This window comes from Uranotaenia lowii, chromosome 2 (genome assembly GCF_029784155.1).
Source record: "Uranotaenia lowii strain MFRU-FL chromosome 2, ASM2978415v1, whole genome shotgun sequence".
Lineage (NCBI taxonomy): Eukaryota > Metazoa > Arthropoda > Insecta > Diptera > Culicidae > Uranotaenia > Uranotaenia lowii.
The window spans coordinates 216,080,993-216,102,303 of record NC_073692.1 but is presented as its reverse complement, the minus strand read 5'-3'; the positions used below and the strand labels follow the sequence as shown (position 1 = coordinate 216,102,303).

At 35.1% G+C, this 21,311-nt stretch overlaps 1 protein-coding gene across 8 annotated transcripts in view; it reads right to left on the bottom strand.

Annotated features, from left to right (window-relative positions):
• LOC129746978 (protein rolling stone-like) overlaps nucleotides 1-9,877 on the bottom strand; it is a 186,748-nt gene extending 176,871 nt beyond the window's left edge. For 3 of the 8 annotated variants that reach the window (XM_055740970.1, XM_055740965.1, XM_055740972.1), the window contains exon 1: nucleotides 9,651-9,873. The gene's annotated coding sequence lies outside the window, so the exon portion shown is untranslated. Of the gene's footprint in view, nucleotides 1-9,372 lie in introns of all 8 variants that reach the window. The other 5 variants (XM_055740966.1, XM_055740968.1, XM_055740975.1 and 2 more) reach the window with 4 other exon arrangements.
• Between the last annotated feature and the right edge of the window lie 11,434 nt (nucleotides 9,878-21,311).

The window sequence follows — 21,311 nt, the reverse complement described above, 5'->3', positions numbered from 1 at the left end:
AAATCGTCTAAGACTGGTGAGTGGCTTTTGAAGAACAAATTAGAATTTATTAGGAAATTTAGCAATATGGTTATATTTTCCTTTTTTTCAATTCAACGATAAAAGCGTTTATAGGGCAGAATAAGCCATATTTTTGAACGGTTTTATTGTATTCCCAGGCAGACTTTATAAGGAAAAACCATACCTTATTTTGCTAACATGTCTTGAAAGCAAAATTTTGTATCATTTTGCACAAATTAGTGTGGTTTGATGCCAAGTTTGAGTCTCACTTTTCATATACGGATACCTCGAATATCCCAAGTGTAGGTTTCACCGAAGCCCTAATGACGTTTTCGAACAAGTTTTGGGGACATAATGATACCACTTTTAGGTATTATTCACTACTAAAATTTGGCATCGTTGTTTGGAAGGCTTTATTTTTTCTGGCTCAGGTTGGAATTACCACATATACCTGCTTCTGCTCCCAAACTAAATTCTGAAAGTGTCGCCTTGTTATTGGAACCTCAATTTGGTCTTACTTTGCTATCCATGAATAATCATTGAAACCTAAACGATACCTAGCTTTTATTTTGTGGAAAACAACACTAAATAATGCTATTATTTTGCTGTTGATACATCATTTACGTTTCATTTTGCTATTCAATACCTTACCAGATTTCAATACCTTACCCTCTTTCGATATCGCCTGCAAAAAATACTGAAAACTGCTATCGTTTTGGCGACGATGGCTCAATTTGGTCGCATTTTAGTATCGATTCAGACATCGAAGTCTGCTCGGGTTAGTTTTATGATAAAACTGTTATCTCTTGAGTGTCAATATGACACTATTGAAAGTTTGGCGGATTCTATATTTATTCAGGTGCATCCGAATAAAAAAATTTTCAGGGACCACATTTGAATGCATAAAAGCTTACATTTTGCATCACTACTTTTTTATAATTATCGACGCTCCCCGAAATCCCAGACAAAAAAAAACTCCCTAACCAGACCTTGAGTGTGAATTCGACACTCCTAGCTAAACATCGCTAAAATTGTGCAACCGATTTTTACACAATTTATAGTTCTTAAAAACTCGTAATGTGATTTCAATGTGTCATTGATCCATATTTAGCTACAACCAGCGCCGTAGGAAGAACCGTCACATGGGGGGGGGGGGGGGGGGGGGGGGGGGGGGGAATTTGTAACTTAAGAGAAGACACGAATGCCACAAGGATGGTAAAGTGTCATTAATAAAACCTTAAAAAAGTAACTTTAGAAAAGTGGTCCTTAGCCTAGAAGGTGAGCTAATTGTTTTTTAATAAAACCTCTAGAAACACATTATGAAATTTGCTTTTATGATGGTTTAAATTTTTGGATTTGTTTCAAAGTTTGGTAGATCAAAGTTCAGGGTAGCCTTCAATTTCTTAAAAAAAACTTATTCTATACTCAAATCAAACAAGCCCAATCTTTTAAACTCTTTGGCAAATTCCAAGATTCTAACCTTTGATGAAAATAATTAAAATTTTCCAAAAAGAAACAGTTTGAGATAAAAAAAATTTCGAATCAAATTTGGTTGATGCCAACTTGAACTAAATTTATGATTTCTGTTTGAAATTTGACTTTAAATAAAGCTGGATACTAATAATGTTAAATAATACATCGAAAAAAAAATTATGCAGATTTTTTAGGCGAAAATCAGGTATTCGGTTTGTTTTCTACTTTCTCCGTGTTTGTTTGGAGGCTGGTGAAAAAACCATTGACGATGTTTGAAAAACGGAAAATATTACCCTTCCGAACAGCATTATAAAAGTTATTTATTCAAACTCGAATATAATTGGTTTTAATCGCACCAAAAACCTTTCGAAAATGAGTGGCTTGTGGAAAAAGAATTGATTTCCAATGGCGTGGGGTGAAAGTTTCTCGTGGTGCAAAAAGCGGACATTCTACATGGTTTGAATGGACATTAATTTGGTAGCTATAGAAATGATGCTTATTTACCAGTCTATCTGAAAAAGATTCCGCCAAAAAAGTGCAAAATGATGATAAAAATTTGAAGAAAAGCTCAATCAAGCAGAATTTCTATCGAATATTGACGAATTAAGTGATGCCGTAGTTTGCGTTCTTGTTGAAAAGCGCTGCGTTTATTGCAAATAATTTCGGTTCGTGTGAAATGGGAGCTGATAAATTCAGCGCGAAATGTTAGGATGAAAATCCGGAATAAAATAGAAGGAGGCAAAATGAAACTCAAAAGTTATTCCAATATTAATAGTGACGGGGGATGATGGTTGTGAAATAGATGAATTTCGAGAAAATTTGCAATTGTTTTTGCCACTACCGCAAGAGCTAGTGTGATATTTTAACGGAAGAGCATTTTGGAAGAAGTGAAATAGTTGGAAAGCGCTTTTCAAGCAGTTGATTACTGTTTTATGTTGATTGGGTTTGCAGATTATAATTTAGGTATTTGTTGATTTGAAAATCTGTTCACGGCTTACGGCCGAAATAATCCCAGAGTTTGAGTGGGTTGCGTGAGCAAAAGAGCGAAGAGAAGATATAAAGAAGAAAAATTGAGTCAAGGCATCGCCTACTATGTGTCGTTTAATGTAATCGGCGTTGTGTGCAATCTGTGAGAGAAAAGAGCCATGTTTGCAAATGAGAGCTGTACACGTGCATGAAGATTGACAAAAAATCATGAAACGAGTGTGATGTTCAGATTGTCTTGTGTATGGGATTTAAATCCCGATATCAGCAGTTGGTATTAGGCTCGATTTATTATATCGGCCGATGGGTAAGATGTGTCTCTCCATATTACTGAATATATTAGAATGTTCAATCAGTTGCCAGCTAGCCAGGTATATACACGGATGCCGGAATACCTGTGCTAAATTTATAACAGAAGATGTTATAAATTTTGAACTGGTTGTGTACCTGTTTGAGTCATTTCTCCAATATATACTGACATATACACGAAAAACATTCATCACATATCAGTTCACACGAAGCCATGGTACCGGGTATGGTGGTGGCAGCATTGGAGATTTGTCGAATTACCAGAACAATGCGTACGAAACCATACTTTGGCAAAACTGCGGTGAATCCGTGCACCCATGGTGGATTATCAACATACATAATTTGGGATTTTTGCTTGAATTAAAACTAAGAAAATTAACTCAAATTCTACTTTAGTTTTTTGACTTTCAGCTGAATTGTGTGTACAAACTTATTCTTATTAACAACTTTGAAATCTGGAAATTGAATTTACAAGCAAATTTTTAAGTTTATCTTCTTTTGAATTTCTCAACTATTTTATGTTTGCCTTTTCTGAATTTTAAACCTGAATTCAAAAATTGAACTTTTCATCTGTTTCCGAATTTCTATGCGTTTTCCGAAATGTACAAAAAATACGATTTCCGAATCTTAATTCCAGATCAGAGTTTCATGAGACAAATTTCAGAGCCCTCATTCATGAATCTATTATTTGAATTCTTTAGTGCAGTTTAAATCTTAATTCATCATTACAATTATTTATTTTTAATCTGTTTTGTGAATCTGATTTAAAATGAGAATTTCGAAGGATGAATCAGAATCTTTTTTTCAATTTAGGATCGTCACTTAGAAGCTTTAAATGTTTAAGTTTGTGTTTGAATAAAGTTCAAGAAAATCGAATTTGAATATAAAACAAATGTCTTCTTTTCCATATTCGGAAAACTATTATCAAAATATTTGAAATGCATTTGATTTTCGAAAAACATGATTCAAATTTGATATGAAATGCAAAACCAAATTTGAACAAGGATTTCAAAGCAGCTTTCCGTAATTTCTTATGATTATTCGAACTGAAAATCAAGAATCCTAAACATGATACAAAATCAGGAATACGAAAATATGTAAAAATACTATTTTGTTTATGGAAATATGGAACCAGAACATCTAAAATGGGTTTAATTTAAAATATCCAGATAATATCCAGACCTGAATTTCTATGATAAGGTTGCCAAATTGCCCGGTTTTAACCGGTTTGACCCGGATATTTAATATAAAATTTGGGAAAAGTCCGGTCCGACCCGGTTGCCCAGATTTCATTGGAAAAGCCCGGATTTTGCCCGGGTTTGTTCTCATTCTCATTCTTAAATCAAATTTAAAAAAAAAATGTGTTGTAGTTTTTTTATTTATGCGTCCAACATTTTTGAGCAAGTTTCAAAAAATTAAAATGAAAGGTTTTTTAAGTTTTTTTTTTTTGATAAGCAATTCCTAGGTTTTGACCAAAATTGTCCGGTTTTGCCTGGATTTGGTCGACAAATTTGAAGTCAAATACCCGGATTTTGCCAAGTTTTTATAAAAAAAAACAGCCCGTATTTGTCCGGCCCAGATACGTGCTGAAAAAAATCTGACAACCTTATTCTATGAACAAGTGAGACAATTTTGAAAAACTGTACCAGAATTTAGAACTTGAAATGGGTTTTTGAGGTTTCTGTATTAGTTTTTAGTTCAGATAGTAACTCTTGAATATCTTTGCTCTCTTATCATAATTTCATTTTGAATTTAAAATTTTGAGTGTAGAGTAGAATACCTCGCTTGCTTTTTTGTCCCTCATGAGTTGGGTTTAACCCCCAAACCCCCCCCCCCCCCCCCCCTTCCTACGGCCATGGCTACAACTATTCATTTTAAAATGTTTAAAATTCTAATAAAAAATCCGACTAAACATACTTTGGCGCAAAGCCATTTGATTTCAAATTTGGTTACCTAAATCCGGGCAAAATCCACGCAAATTGAATAAATCCGGGCTTTTTTTTTAATGATATTCGGCCAACCGGGCCAGACCGGACTTTTTCAAATTTTGTTTTAAATATCAGGGCAAAACCGGATAATACCGGGAAATCTGGCAACCTTACTATAGAACAGCTATCCAATGCTGATGATGCAAAATGTGAAAGCCTTCCTTTTGAATCAACAGCAGTCTGTATTAAGGTTGCCAGATTATTCTCGGCATGTATCCTGGCAACTTAATATAGAAACCCTGACAAAATTCAGGCATTTGATTTCTTTGAGTATTTTTAACGGCTATCAATCTCGGATTTTTAAATAAAAACGACTGTTTTTTACTCCAACGTTTCTATTCTTATTGGATCTTCATCAGGAGTGATAATGTTTCGATAAGCCGAATCAAACTAAACAAGAAAACGAAACTTTATCGCCCCTGATGAAGATCTAATAAGGATCGAAACGTTGGAGTGAAAAAAAGCGTTTTTACTTAAAAATCCGAGATTGATAGCCGTTAAAAATACTTAAAAAATCTACCAAAACAGTCAATCCATTCATAAAAGTATTTGATTTCAAAATGAACGACCAAAAATCCGGGCAATATCCGGCAAATTTTGTCAAAACCCAGAAATTACTCAACAAAAATCATTGTTGACAAAATTTGTTATTGTTATATTTCTTAAATGTAAAACAGATAGAAATGAGTGATTTTTTTATTCAAGCCTTTTTAAGGCTTCCTATAATCTGCATTTTCCCGATTTTTTTTTGTCATTTTGAGCCCACTTTTAGTGTGCAACATCGTTTGATTTCTTATACTGTGGCGCTCTCACAACTTCTTCAATAAGTTTAGGTTCATGTTGAGGCTCAAGTTAAAAATTTCTTCATGAATGTTATTTCCATTTTTTCTCTTTTGAACTGCCATTCAAAAATTTGTAATCTATGCAAGTTATTTTGCCTTAGTAAAACTAAAATCAATACTTTTTTTGCTTTGAAAATTTTACCCTTGACATTTTGGAAGGTATTGTTACTATCAGTAGGTATTCTGAAATTTAGAAAAATAGACTGCTATCTAAGAATAGAGCATGGTTCAAGGCTATTTTATTAAAACCATTTTTATGGTTTTACCCCAAGATATGAAGACTTGAGGGCACACAAAATTTCAGAAGTGTGACAGAAACATCAATAATCAATAATAATTTTTTTCAAATTCAGAGGCCGTTTTTTGGAGCCTTTGATTCTTTGGGTTGTTTTCTTTATGTACAGAAAGGGTGAGCAACCTTTTGAAGCAACCTTTTGAAGCAACCTTTTGAAGCAACGGGCAAAATTGAATTGGAAATCTTTAAGGCGGACCGCAATCAAAATAATATTTATTATTAGTTAGCAGTTACTGAACTTTTGTCATGTTTTTATAAAAATTAATTTGTTAAAAGGGAAAATTAAATAAATCCAAGTTTTTAACGAAAACAGAAATTTCATAACAAAATCATGATCATTTTTTTAAAACTTAAATTTTTTTTTATCGTACTTTTTCAATTGCACTGTTTTGCTGATCTTCCTTACAAACAGAATCATTGTTTGTTTCCCTTATTTTTTATTAGAAACGATAATTTAAAAAGTCTTTTTGTGGTTCGAAAAAGGTTTGAAGCCTTCTCTAGGAAAGCTCTTTCAATCCCTTTTTTTCTAGGAAAGCTCGTTTGACGTTGAATCGTTATTGAAATTAGTAGGTTTAGACACATTCCATGTGCTGTACCGCTCACAAGTGATTTTTATCCGTTAGCATATCAAAAAAACCAAACTTGTCAATAGTTTCGATAATTCAAATCACACAAAACCAATGGAAAAAGAGGACAATTTTTTTTACATGTTTTATATAATTTTGAAAGTCAATTTTTTGGTTGGAAAAAATGTAAATGTTGACAACTTTTAACAAAAAATGAATTAAAACATATGGATTCATTTTTTGTTTAATTTTTTAACTAATTTAATTTTGAAGCTAACAAATACTGCTCCATTGTGTAGATTTTTTTTCTTTTCAAAATCCAATGAGGTTGTTTTAAAAAGCGAACAAAAACAATCGCAAATGGTAAAATTAACGTCACAAGAAAGGAAACTTTATAAATTCAAGAGCAAACGTTAACATTGTATAGCAATAAAAAATAAGATCTTCTTTAAAAGTGATGAAACGATTCTGAAACCAGTTGGAATCCAGTTGAGTTTAAACAGCGCAAATGAGTGAATTTACGTCAAAAAATGTTACTTTTTTTTAAATTTTATTAGGGAAATTTGCTCTGAAAGTTGTTTTATCTTCTAAATGGTCGGATTTTTACAAATTGAACACAATTTAGTTTATTTTTCATTTATTCGGTATTTAAAAAAAAGTATTGAGGAAAAAATATTTTTTTTTGTTTTATTGAATCTTTAAATAAAGACTGTGAGAAACAGTAGTAAAACAGTCAAAATAAGAAAAAAGTAAGGAAAAGATTCTGAAAATTAATGATTGTACAAGTCGGAACAACAAAATATCACTTTTGAAATAGTAAATAACATTTGAAGGCTCTAAAGAATTGTTCAGAATAACTTGAAATTTCGTGACGTAAATTCAGTACACCACCCTATTCTGCTTAAGCTGGGTGAATTCACGTCACAAATTTAAAAAGGCATATCTTCGTCAGTTGTTATTCAATGGAGAAGCAATGAACTTCAAATTGTGGGAAATTATTTCCTCTACAACTTATGTGAAAACACCAATATCCTATTTTCACAGCGAGAACAGGAGTTGTAGTGGTATGTACTGAAGTGAAAAATAGTCAATTCTAATTCTAGCGTGAATTCATGTCACTAAAGTAATCGATCACAACACAAACAACTTAAACTTTCGATTGACCAAATTATATCCATTTTGAAAGAAATTCTATTTTCGACCGTTTGCTACTATTTTTTAAATTTTCAAGTAAACTGGCTGACTTCTAGAATGATAACAGTTCCGAAAATTCCGGAAAAGCGGTTTTCACGTTACGGTGGAATCCTTTTCCTGTGCCCAGTTTTTAAAAGTTTTTTCGAAATTAAAATTTTGTCCGCGAAGTCCAATTTTTTTAATAATTGGTAATTTAGGTAATAATTTTTCAGATTTTCAAGCAAACTTCGTCGGAACTTTTGTAGGAGACTTTAATGATTAGTAATGTCGATAAGTTATCTGAAATCGTTCTCCCAGTTTTTATTATTCAAAATAAAAAAAAACACACTTTTATATGGTTGTATTTTAAATTTTCGGGTTTTTGTTTTAACAAAACAAGCAGTTTTTCCGAATTAAAATAAATAATAAAATTATGGAAAAAAGATCTGCTGAGCATATTCTTAATAAAAACTTTATCTTTGCCTAGTTAAAACGAAAAAAATATGATCTCACTAACTTTTGACAATGACATCTTTGCTTTTACAACACATGACACAATACATGCTTGAAATTATTGAAAAAGTTAACAATCTGACTGAATTTAGGGCAAATGCACCTGCATACTAGTGAAATGCATATATGATTCTGACATTTGATTTTCATTTTATTGGTATGAACCAGTACTAATGATAATTTACAATCTATCGTAAAAAATTAAAAAAAAAAATTGAGAAAATCTTAGCGGGCTGAACAAACATGTCTCGAGGGCCGCATGTGGCCCGCGAGTTGCTCATCTCTGATGTACAGTAATGGTTTTTTTTAATCCTTTTTCTGGATATTAACATTTTTTTTTAAATTAAAACTTGTCAATTTTTTACGATTTTTGTATTTAGATACATAAATTTATAGAATAATGGTTTTATTTGATTATTTATTCGTTTATGAATTTCAGAAGTTTTTTCAATTTAAGGTTTTGTAAAGGATTTTTTGTAATGTTGGTTTAAGATGTTTTATACTTTTATTCTTTTTTTAGACTGGATGCTATAATATTGAGTTTTCAATAAGCGAGCGCACTTAACAAGCCCATCCTTCTTTAGAACAACTTTTCATTGAATAGAAGCCTTGTTTATGATTTTTTTTTCTAATCCACTCAGTTCCGGTTCCAGTTTGCTCAAGTTTGTGTGAATGTATGTGTTCGTATTCTGCGTCAAAAATCTCCCAAAATATGTAGGTTTCGGATCGAAAAGACTGCTGCTGCTGCTGCTGCACTGCATCGGCGGACTTTATTCACACGACTGCTTGCGACTTTTTTTTTTCTTTCTGCCCCACCAGTGTAGTAAGCTCTCTTTTTAGAGCATCACCCCGAAATTTTGGATGCTGTGGACTACATGGTATAGATAAATTTCGTCACTATCCAGCTGCCACCACACTTTACACTTTTTTTTTGTTGTGCGCTGGCGAGAATTTACTTCACCGATACCCAGCTATTGACGTATGAATTAATATATGGGTGTTTCACGGGATGGAAAAAGGGCACGGGTGTTGAGGCAGAATTGTAAACGGATCAATCACTTCTGATATCGTTGGCACGTGTTTGTGACACTTTTGTTTCCTTTTCTGTCACAATCCCCTATTCCGGGTGGAGTTCACCACAAAACGTATCCAAAACCGATTCTCGGAGAGCCCACCACATCAGCTATGTGACCAGAAAAATCCGCTATGACATTTGACTCCTTCTTCACCTTGAAATTTCGCCCCTTAAAAAGATGGTCTGAATTGTGAAGATTCGTTTTCCGGTAGCCGATGATATAACTGGAGCTGTGCTTATTGACTTTCTTTCCCGTCAACGCCCGGGTTTTGCACTATTGAACGATTTTTTGCCTTCCCTTATTTTCCATTCCGACAACACAGGGCCAGAAGAAAAACAGACATTCACCAAAGGCAGGGAATTAGCCCGGCCGAACGGAAAACCTGGCGAAACTAATAGGTAGGTATGACAAACGACAGCAAGCACACAAACCGAAAGGGGACGGGATCAAAGCACGATGGGAATGCAGTGGCTCTCCCACAAAAACAGGGCTGGTAATCCACGCACTAATCCTTATTTTTCTTCTTGTTTTTTTGCTGCTCTTGGTTGGTGTGTTCCGGAACAACCTCACGAGGCCGCTTGACGATTCAAGGGAATCCAGCCGTACGACACGCGGATCAAAGTCTGACTGTAGCAGCCTGGCCGACCCAATTGGGCTATATCCTGCCTCCCATTCGAGCTCTGAGGGGTGGTCGACTCCCAAGACCGGGAAAAGTGCGAGAGAACACCCAGTTAGTGCTCGATACAACAACAACAACAACGCCGCCCGTTGACCGTGAAAAACTCTGCTGTCGGAGTCGGAATTGGAATCGGAGATTGCAGAGAGCGAAACTTCACGAACCGAGAAGGTAGGATTCCTACTTAGTAATAGCCGGTGAACGATGGGAACGATGGCGTTTGGTTGGCCGGGAACTCACGTGAGTTTGTTTGTTCTTCTCCTGCAAAGTTAGACGAAATCCGATCGGGAAGAACCGCTACCGTCGAATGTTTGTTTGATTCTGCTGTCTCCCGGCCGTTTTTTGCTAGCGCCACGCCGTTGATGTGTGCTATCGTTTTTCTGAGAAGGAAAAATACCTCTGATGGCGAGCAGACTGGGCTGGGTTGGGTGGTTGGAAGCTTTTGGAGCATGCTGGTTAGCGAACCGCTAGGCGTAGACCGGCTCCGTTGCGTTGGGCGCTGCTGAACGGTTCGATTGAATGTTTTGGTTTATTGCCAGCAATGTTGGGTGGCGTTTTGGAGCATTTTGTGAGTGAAGCGACATTGAATTTCTCGCTCTCCATTTTTCCTATTGTGCAAAAAAGGTGGTTTTCGTTGTTCTCTCTCAGTTCTGGGACTGCCGGTCGTCTCTTGCTGGTGTGGTCAGTGGTGTGTTCTCGATGCATTCGACTAGGGGTGGCTGTAAAAAGAGATTCTTGATGACAAATTTTACCCGGCAAGATTCACCATTATATCCATTTTTAATTTTTGTTGCCGCATTGTTTACTCACCAAAAGTCACAAAAGTTACTTATTTTAAAGATGAGATTCCATTATGAATCCCAAATATTAGGAAAATGCTTTTTTTTGTATTGAAGTATAGAAAAACTTTTTTTTATTTTTTAATCAAATCTTAATATAACTGAAAAGCAAAAACTTTAATATTAGGGATGCAGCTGGAGTTTCAAATTACAAAACAAAAATGATTTCATATTATTTGCTGAATGTTTTATCTCTAAATTTGATTTTCAAGATCAGATATTTTTAATCTGTTTTTATAGCTTCATGCGTTCTTTACACCCACAAAGGGTGTCCACGATGAAATTGCCACACTATGAAATTGCTCTTACTTTTTAACCGTTGGGTACAATTTAATGAAAATTTGGGTGGTTTAAGTTCATAGTGCATTGTTTACATCATGCAAGTTTTAAAGTCCTGTGATCAAAACTCGCGGAAATGGAGTCGGAAGAAAAGCTCTCGCATGATAAAATCTTGCGCATTCATCACGAGAACAAGGATCTCTCGCATCATTCCATCGCTTAAACATTTGGAATCGCGAATTCCACGGTGTCGCGAGTAACTGAGCGGTTCGAGGGACGATTGGCCACCGATCGGAAGCTCAGAGGTGATTGAAAAAATATTCCGTACAGCACCAAAAACCACAACAGCGTAGTTGGGACCTTCAACCGAAACCCGAACGCTGCCGCTCGTGATGTGGCTAAGAAGCTGCACTTAAGCCGAAGCTTTGTCTAGAAGGCCAAAACTAAGGCTGGTCTTCGAACATTCAATGCACAAATATACCCGGGTGATAAAGTCAAAATTTGGTCAAGGGAAAACGCGTGTAAATCGGTGAAATTGTTTATTTAAAAAATCAAATTAAATTTCTTTTTCAAGTTTAGATAATATAAAATTCAGGAAAAATATTCAGCTAGGCTTCCGCTTTTCCAAATCCCGGCAATTCGGGCCTTACGCTTAACCCCTGCCATCAGATTTTGTACAGCCACCTTGTCCACCTTCTTCGCCGCAGAAAGCCAGTTTGCCATGAACTGCTGCTCGTCCTTAGCGGTTTTTTGGTCATCTTTAGGTTCCGCTTGACAATAGCCCAGTATTTCTCAATTGGGCGGAGCTCTGGCGTGTTGGGAGGGTTCTTGTCCACCTGCACGTTGTTGGCGGCGTACCACTCCATGGCCTTTTTACCGTAATGGCAAGATGCCAAATCCGGCCAAAACAGTAATGAACAACCGTGTTTCTTCAGTAAAGGCAGCAGACGTTTATTCAAACACTCTTTCACGTAAATTTCTTGGTTGACAGTCCCGGAAGCTATGAAAATGCTGCTTTTCAAGCCACAGGTACAGATGGCTTGCCAAACCAGTTTCATGTGCTTGAAAATATCTGCTACCTTTTCCCCTTCCTTTTGCCGTATAAAATTCCTGTCCCGGAAGCTGCTTCTAGGGGACCATTCAAATATTACGTAACGCTTTTAGGGGGGGGGGGGGGGAGGGGGTATAGCAGTTCGTTACGCATTGTGGATTTAGCTTAGAAATTTAGAGACGAAAGTGTTACGTAGGGGGAGGGGGGATTGAAAATGCTCGACAATTGCGTTGCGTCATATTTGAACGGCTCCTAGTCGGCTTTGACGTAGGTTTCGTCGTCCATTACCACGCAGTATCACTTCGTCAGCATCGTCGTGTACAGCCTTCGGGATCGCGCTTTGGCCGTAATAGTAGTTTATCATCGCGATTTGGAGTCACTACCTTCTTGTAAGTCGATAGTCCGGCTCGTTTTTTGGCTCGATGCACGGTTGTAGACGATACACCCAGCTTATTTGCGGCATCTCGGAGAGAGAGGTTAGGGTTTCGCTTGAAACTACCGGCAATTGTGTTTGTCGCCTCAGTGGCTTCCGGTTTTCGTTTTCCCTCCGATCCAGACTTCCTTGCTGCCGACAAACGTTTCCCAAACACTTTAATAACTCTTCTGCCTTGGACGGCATGTTGACTACTGAAGAGTGTTTTCCAAAATTAAAATAGGAGCAACATTCTACACACACACACACACACACACACACACACACACACACACACACACACACACACACACACACACACACACACACACACACACACACACACACACACACACACACACACACACACACACACAGACACACACACACACACACACACACACACACACAAACACACACACACACACAAACACACACACACATACACACACACATATACACACACACACACACACACACACACACACACACACACACACACACACTCACACACACACACACACACACACACACACACACACACACACACACACACACACACACACACACACACACACACACACACACACACACACACACATGCAAAATTGAAAGAAACACGTCATGTTGATATTGACCAAATTTTGACCGTATCACCCTTTAAACAAACTATCATAAAAATGAAAGTCGATTTTTTAAAAGAATATTTTTGTGAACCATAAAGCAGTTAGTCATTTGTGATTTGAATAAAAATCTTGCAAAAAGATCAAGTTCTTCATATATCTTAGAATGAAATATACTGCTAGTAGCTTCTATTACTTGCTGACATTTCGTTCAATCAAAATAAGTTCCATGATATGAATGTAATGAGATTCAAAAAATCTTTGAACCTGATAAACTTAATAGATTGATTTTTAAATAAAAAATCATAAGGCAATTATAGAACATAAATTTCTAATAAAATAATTTAAAAAAAACATTTATTCAGTTATTGAAATTTTTACCTATAAAAATGTTTCTAGAAAATCCAAATCGAAAACCGTGTTCACATAAAATCTCACTAAAGAGACATTTGACTGAATTGCAAAATTAAACAAATTTTAATATGTACTAGCACAAGGTCCCATGAAAAATTTGGGCCAGATCATACTACAGAAGAGGTCGCGCAATGCACCTGAAGTTTGTATGGACTTTTGTGGATTTTATTCGATATAAAAAAAATCAGTTTTCGCTAATAATTCAGGTTTTCATCAACCGATTTTTCTTTTCATTTGAGTGTTTTAAAGCATTAATTATGACAATATTTCATCTGAAGAAAGCATTTCGATTTGATTTATCATAGAACAGTAATTAAGCATCAAAAAACGGGTATATAATCGTCGATTAACGACCATTCATGTATTTTTCGGTATTGACCCTTCAGAAGCTTATTTTTGAAACTCAATATCTTTTTTTTTACCATAACCCTTATCTAAATAGGAATAGGAAATGGGATGAATTATTTGTCATACTTAAAGCTTCGTGAATAGTAAAAATGAAAACAAATCGGCCGAGAGATACTTAAGAAATTGATGCGAAACTGGGTTTTCATGTTCCTATCAAACCAAATTTCTCATAATTCCATACAAATTACAAAATAGCTAGCAACTTATAAGATTTTCATAAGTCGGCTGATTTTTGCACTCTTAATTTACTTTCAATAGAACGAAAGCTTTTGAAATTATCATATACATATTGTTTAATTTTTGTAATTAAATATTCAAAAAAGATTCAGAAAATTTTACGAATAAGTTTTTCCTAGATTTAGTTTTTTTGAATAATATTCACTTGATCGCACAAAAAATTTCTAATAAAATTGATGTGCGCAGTGCAGAAAACCTTATCCGCTTATATATGGACCTTTTAGATTCAAAGCACTTAAATTGAATGAATGGATCTATTCCAGGAGTGAGCAACCTTTTGAAGCAACGGGCCAAATTGAATTCGAAATATTGTCGGCGGGCCGCACTTTATATAAAATTTTTAACAATTTTTAACGTAATTTTTCTAAGTGGCCAATTTTAGACAACAAAGTTACTGAAATGGAAAATAAAACTAAACTCGAATTTAATACCGTTTTTTCAAATACAGAAGAATAATAGCAGAAATTAAATAGGCACAACATTATAACTTAAAATGAAAAATATATATATTTTAGAAAATCACTGCCTTCTCGGTGACTTATGATAAAGTTCAGTTGGCAAGTCTGTTGTCTCCTGAGCCGATGTCCGCGCCAACTGTTACGCTGATAAAGTCGCGAATGCCATAAAGATGGTAAAACGACTATAATCGAAACAAAAAAAAATGCCTTCTCGGCATTAGAAGTTCAATCGTATAGAAATTTTTAGACTTGGATCCTTTTTCCTGTGAACATTTTTGAAAAGTATTTTCACAATTTAAATTTTGCCCTCAAAGACCCGACGTTTTTTCTACAAACGGTGAAAAATTCCTAATTTTACAGATTTTTATGCAAACTTCGTCCAAATTAATCTAATTTAAATTTGAAACCACTTTGATAGGCTTTCTAAAGCTGATTCATTAAAATCTTTTGACTTTGGTAATGGGAATTGATTGTTTTCAAGTAATATCACACAAATTAACGATGCTTGGGATGATTTTACGTAGAAATTATTGAAAAAAGCATCCCCGATAGTCGTCACAAACCTTAGAAAAGTTTTGGAAACGGGTTGATTTACAGAATTATAGATGTTCTTTTTGTTGAAAATTTAGAAATTTTGTCGAAGACTTTGAAGCTGGGTCATGTTTATAAGAAATCTAAAATCGTTCATCCAGTCTTTCTTATTGCATTTTCCTTATTGCCGCCAATATTCAAGAACGAAAACATTTCACTTGTTAATGTTTTTTTTTTCTTCCGGAACTAGCCTTTTTCCTTATTTAAAGGGGGGGGGTAGGGTCTAACACTTTCGAAAAATCGATTTTTTTATTTTTTTATTTTCTTATTGTAAAACATTTCAAGAATGTTGTGTCAAATTTTCAAGTCAATTGAAGCAAAACTGTAGAAATTATAGGCCTTTATCTCCTCCTGTCTAATACTGCAAGAAAGCAAGAGCAGAAACTTCAAACGCGTTTTTCTCGAAAGCACATTTTTAAAGTCCGTGGACATCGTCATTTGAAAACTACTTATCCGATTCTTTTCAAATTTTGAACATATTTTCTACATATAAAATACCAGACCCCAACGTTTTTCTTTTTTGTTTTTTATACTTTGGGGAGATTTTACAGGTGAAAAATGGCGGATTTTTTCGTGAAAAATCGTAGTTTTTACTTCAAACAGCCACAAAAATTTCATAAAAATTTTTTTAAGTTAAATAAAAACGTTGGGGTCTAGAAAAACATCTATTAAAAATATTTTGCTCTGATTTTTTGACTTCGGATGATTCTGTGCTGAGATACAGTGTCCACCGCAAATCCTGTTTTCTAAAAGGCATCCTCGAAAGTGCTCCGTCACCGGCTCATTTTTCAATATTTTTCTACGAAAAAATTACTAAATGATCTTTTAACAATGCTTTGTATAATGCAAAAAATTTGAATACATTTGTTTGAACGATAGCTCTAGAAAAAAATCGTGAAAATAATGTTTTTTTTATACCCGTTAGACCCTACCCCCCCCCTTAATGAAATAATTTTCAAAAAAAATCTGCTGTGCATATTTATGATGCAAATTTATCTTGGCTTGGAACGAAAAATAATAATCGTCTCAGTGATGATTAATAATTAATCTTAGAAAAAAATGGAATAAATTCAATTTTAGAAAGGCTTCGCGGGCCGCACAAAGATGTCTCGAGGGCCGCGGGTTGCTCATCCCTGATCTATTCCATCACCGAATCACATTCTTTGTTGAGTTTCAAAGCATTTTTAGTCAATCAAGCATTAATTTTAATGTTATAGTTTGATTCATTTCATGTAGCTGACCATAAAATTTCGTGACGTCACAAACTAAATCGCTCTAGAATCAATTGAAATCAAAATTGAAAAAAGTCAAAAACCGCGATTTGTTGGTGGTTATTAACTGATACTTTTCTGAAATTTTCATGAAATTTGATCAAATAGAAGAGCAGAAAAACACGGATTGGTAAAAAACAATCAGTAAAGTGTAAAAATGAAGCGTTGTGACGTCACGATTTCTTTTGCTTATATCTCTAAAAAAATTGTTTCAATTAAAATACGTTTGATTCCAAATTGTGGCGATTTAAATTCTGAACTTACAGGTAAAATTTTTTTGAATGTGTGAATGTTGTGACGTCACGCTGGAATGGGTCATCTGTGTTTCGTATTTTAAAAATCTAAAAATGCAAAAATGTGCCGAGTTACGTCAACTTTCAATCGTCTCTTCGAAATATATCCGGTGTGACTATAACAATTTTGACGATTCATTGATTGAAAAGTACGGTTTTTACACTACTTTTTTACAATTTTTGTGGTCATGAGCTTTAGAAATTTGAAAAAAAAAATATTTCGTCATGTGCAACGGATAGCTTCTAACTTTAGCTTTTTTGGACACTTAGTTAGGGTTAGTTGCCCTACTTTAGACCCTTTAAGCTGTGGTTTTTAAATAATCATGATTTTCTCATAAATGGACGGGAAATTTATATCCTTTTGGAAATTTATTTAAAAGTCATGATCTTATCTGCAAGTTTCAATGAAAATTTTCAACATAGGCTTCGCCGTTATAGAGAAATTTGCAAAGATATGGATGATCAAAATTTCCAACATTGCCCCTACTGTTCCTATTTTGGTACTGGACCGGTTCCTTTTATTGGACCTAGAACTAAAATTCCTATGAAAAGTATGATTTTTCGAAAATAAATGAACAAATAAATTGATAATGTAATGTTCAATTAAATATTATCATAAAAAAATATTACAGCTAAATTTAAAAAGTTAAAATTTCTGTTATGAATATCACAAACACTTTCAGTCCCCGTCAGCTCTATCAGTAGAACAATAGCTGAAGCTTGTTTGTGTTTACTTACTTGTAGTTTATTTGCGTAAAGCTGGCAAAAAATGTTAGAAATATGTTGGTTGGTTCAGAATTATGCCCCAATTGAAAATTCGCACCTTTGTTGATTTGTTGGTATTGATACAAAGTATTGGTGATGTCAGGTCCAAACATGGAACATCAAAGTCGAAAGTTTCCTATATTTGGACCCATTACAAATTTTCCGAGTTTTCCATTGATTATCATGAATTTTAGCAAAAATAGGTAGTATGGTTGATATTCTTCCCAGTGAAAGTAATTTTCCTTTAAACTTTGGCTTGGACAGTAGAAAATCGTGATTTTTCCTTAAACACTCTAATTTATAAAAACGCGCCCCACTAAATGAGCTGTCTGATTTACCACTGATGAGGAAGTGCATTTTTAAAAACGTTGAAAATTTTATTAGAAAGACTTTTGATGGCAAAAAACGGTATGGTGGGGCTCAGGAAGAATAAGAGTTCATTGTGTGCAGAGGATAATCTTTATTCTATGCCAGCAAAATGAATTATTTACAACTTTCGGCATTTTAGGACTAAAATAGGCTCTAGGTCCAAAGTAGGAGCACTCACCCCACTTTTGAGCATTCTGAAGCTGATTCTTTCCCTGTTTTCCGGATGTTTTTCTTGGATTTTGAATAATGGAAAACTGAAGTGTTGTAGCTGAATATTGCGTATTTGAGATACATTACGAGGTTTCCAAAACTATAAATTTTGTATAATCGGTTGGAAAACAAGAGATATGTTGGTTTAAGTCAGGAGTGTCAAATTGACACTCCAGGGGGTTGTATTCCATTTACCCGAAAACCATTGCCCAGAATGAAAAATCCCCAGAATTCCAATCGCCAGAAAGGACCATTCCCCAGAATTTTTTTTTCCCAGACGAACCATTCCCCAGAAAAATTTTCGCCAGAATGCACCATTTCCCAGAAATTTTTTTAAAAGAATGAACCATTTACTAGAATTTTTTCGCCAGATGAACCATTTCCCAGAAAATTGAAAACATTTATCCTTACCAGAAACTATTAAAAAAAAAAGGAAATGTTACAAAAAATGGGGTTTCATAACTTTATTCTTTTGCGGCAAAGCCGCAATAAACGAGGATGAAGGGGCTGAGGCTGCACAAAGCCGCCGAAGCTCCCAAATCCGAGGTAACCGCCGACCCGCCGTCGGAAGCGGCGGCCCCATTACATTGGTCTAGGTCTGCCGGGGCTTCCTAGGTCTGCGTGAAAACTAGGGGTGACCGTCCGCCACGCGCCAGCGTGATGGACAATATTTCTTTAAAGTTCGAACGCGCAGCGTGAGGAGTCGGATACCAAAACGGTTTTCAAAGGACCATGGTTGGCATTGAATTAATTCAAGTACCCAAACCACAAAACATAATATCGGTTCTGAAATAATTTTAGTTGGAAACTTTCAAACAATTGGTTTCATTTGAAAAACCATTTTGAAAAATTTAATTTCGAATCTTATGAAATTTACAAGAATTCATTAGATTTAACAGCACAAAAAAAATACATACAAGAGGAAATAATCTGGGATTTGTGTCATTCTGGGAAATGTTCTATTCTGGGGAAAAAAATTCTGGGAAATGTTCCATTCTGGAAAAAAAAATTCTGGTCAATGGTGCATTCTGGGGATTTTTTTTCTGGGAAATGGTTCATTCTGGGGTTTCATTTCGGGTATTTGTCATTCTGGAGAAAAGTCATTCTGGGCAATGGTTTTCGGGTAAATGGGATACAATCCTCCAGGGACTGTGACGGGTAAAAACGAGGACGGATGAGGGTTAAAACTAATGAGGTAAAGAGGGTTGTACTCCATTTACCCGAAAACCATTGCCCAGAATGAAAAATCCCCAGAAAGAACCATTCCCCAGAATTTTTTTCCCCAGGCGAACCACTCCCCAGAAAAATTTTCGCCAGAATGTACCATTACCCAGAAATTTTTTCACCATAATGAATCATTTACCAGAAATTTTTTCGCCAGAAGATCCATTTCCCAGAAAATTGAAATCATTTATCCTTAATAGAAATTATTTAAAAAAAAGGAATTGTTACAAAAAATGGGATTTCATAACTTTATTCTTTTGCGGCAAAGCCGCAGCCAACGAGGATGAAGGGACCGAGGCGGCACAAAGCCGCCGAAGCTCCCAAATCCGAGGTGGCCGCTGACCCGCCGTCGGAAGCGGCGGCCCTAAGACATTGGTCTAGGTCTGCCGGGGCTTCCTAGGTCTGCGTGAAAGCTAGTGGTGATCCCTTAGCCCCGTCCGCCACGCGAAAGCGTGAAGGACAAAACGTCTTTCAAGTTCGAACGCGCAGCGTGAGGAGTCGGATACCAAAACGGTATTTTAAAGGACTATGGTAAGCATTGAATCAATTAAAGTACTCAAACCATAAACAAAGCAGCACAATATTGGTTCTTAAATAAATTCAGTTGGTAAATTTTAAAGTTGAAGTTTTATTTCAAAAATAATTTTGAAGAAATGAATTTCGAATCATATGAAATTTACAAGAATTCCTTAGAAAAAAAAAAAAACAAAAAAAATACTAGAGGAAAAAATCTGGGATTTGTGCCATTCTGGGAAATGTTCCATTCTGGGGAAAAAAAATTCTGGGAAATGGTCCATTCTGGGAAAAAAAATTCTGGTAAATGGTGCATTCTGGGGAATTTTTTTCTGGGAAATGGTTCACTCTGGGGTTTAATTTCGGGTATTTGCCATTCTGGGAAAAATTCATTCTGGGCAATGGTTTTCGGGTAAATGTGATACAATCGGTAAAGAGATGGTATTATTGACATAAATGTTTTCGGCGGGCCACCTGTGTTTTGGCACATCTGCCCTACATCAAGATGGAAACCATCAACGGGAAATCGTTTGACACGAGAATCTTCGAAATCGGAGATAGCATCTGTGGTCGGGTTTATACAAATGGCCGTGTTTACCTTAACAACTCTCATGCCTGGAAATGTGTTTTGATAGGCTTAGAAATAAACATTATTACGACTAAATACTGAGATCGCTAAAAATTCTCGCAGCTCAATGGTAAACAGCAGCATCGTTCGTATAATAAACGGTACATTGAAAATGATTTGTTTTCGTAACTTAAGTAATTATGTAGGATACAAGGTTAAAGGCTCATTAATAAATTTTATTTTTATTATTGTTCACTATGTATGAGAATGTTTGTTTCGTATCGTAAAATTAAAATAAAGCAAAATACTTATTTTTTTTTTACTTTTTTTTTGCTTCAATCAATCTACAGAAGAAATTTCATGAAAGAAAAGAGTAGGGGAAAGGTTTCCTAAATGGGCCTATCGGGTTAAATGACCCTACGGCTGTTTGGCGAAATGGCTGACTAGACAGCTTATCTGACCAATGCATTTTGAGGGTGCTACGCTTAGAACATAAGGCAAGAAAGAATTTTATGAATTTATAAACTTAAAAAAAAATTAAAAAATCATACAATGTTTTGATACATTTTGATGTAATATTTCGACTTTTAAAAATTATACGTAAAGAAGTTTATAACAAAATTTAGGATGGTTTTTGTTTCTTACTCAAATGAACTTAAGAAATTCAACATATTTCAGCTTTTGTGGAGGTTAAATAATGATTATATATGGGAATAATAGAGTGTTTTTGTATGCCCCCATCATGTTTGTAAAATGCCTCCATCCTAAAATAACAGGTTAAATAGAATAAATAAATGATTTTTATCACTGAACCTTCAAATCTAAGCTCTGAATAACATCTTAAGGAAGAATTGAAGATCTAAAGACAGATTTGATAAAGTTTTTCTCATG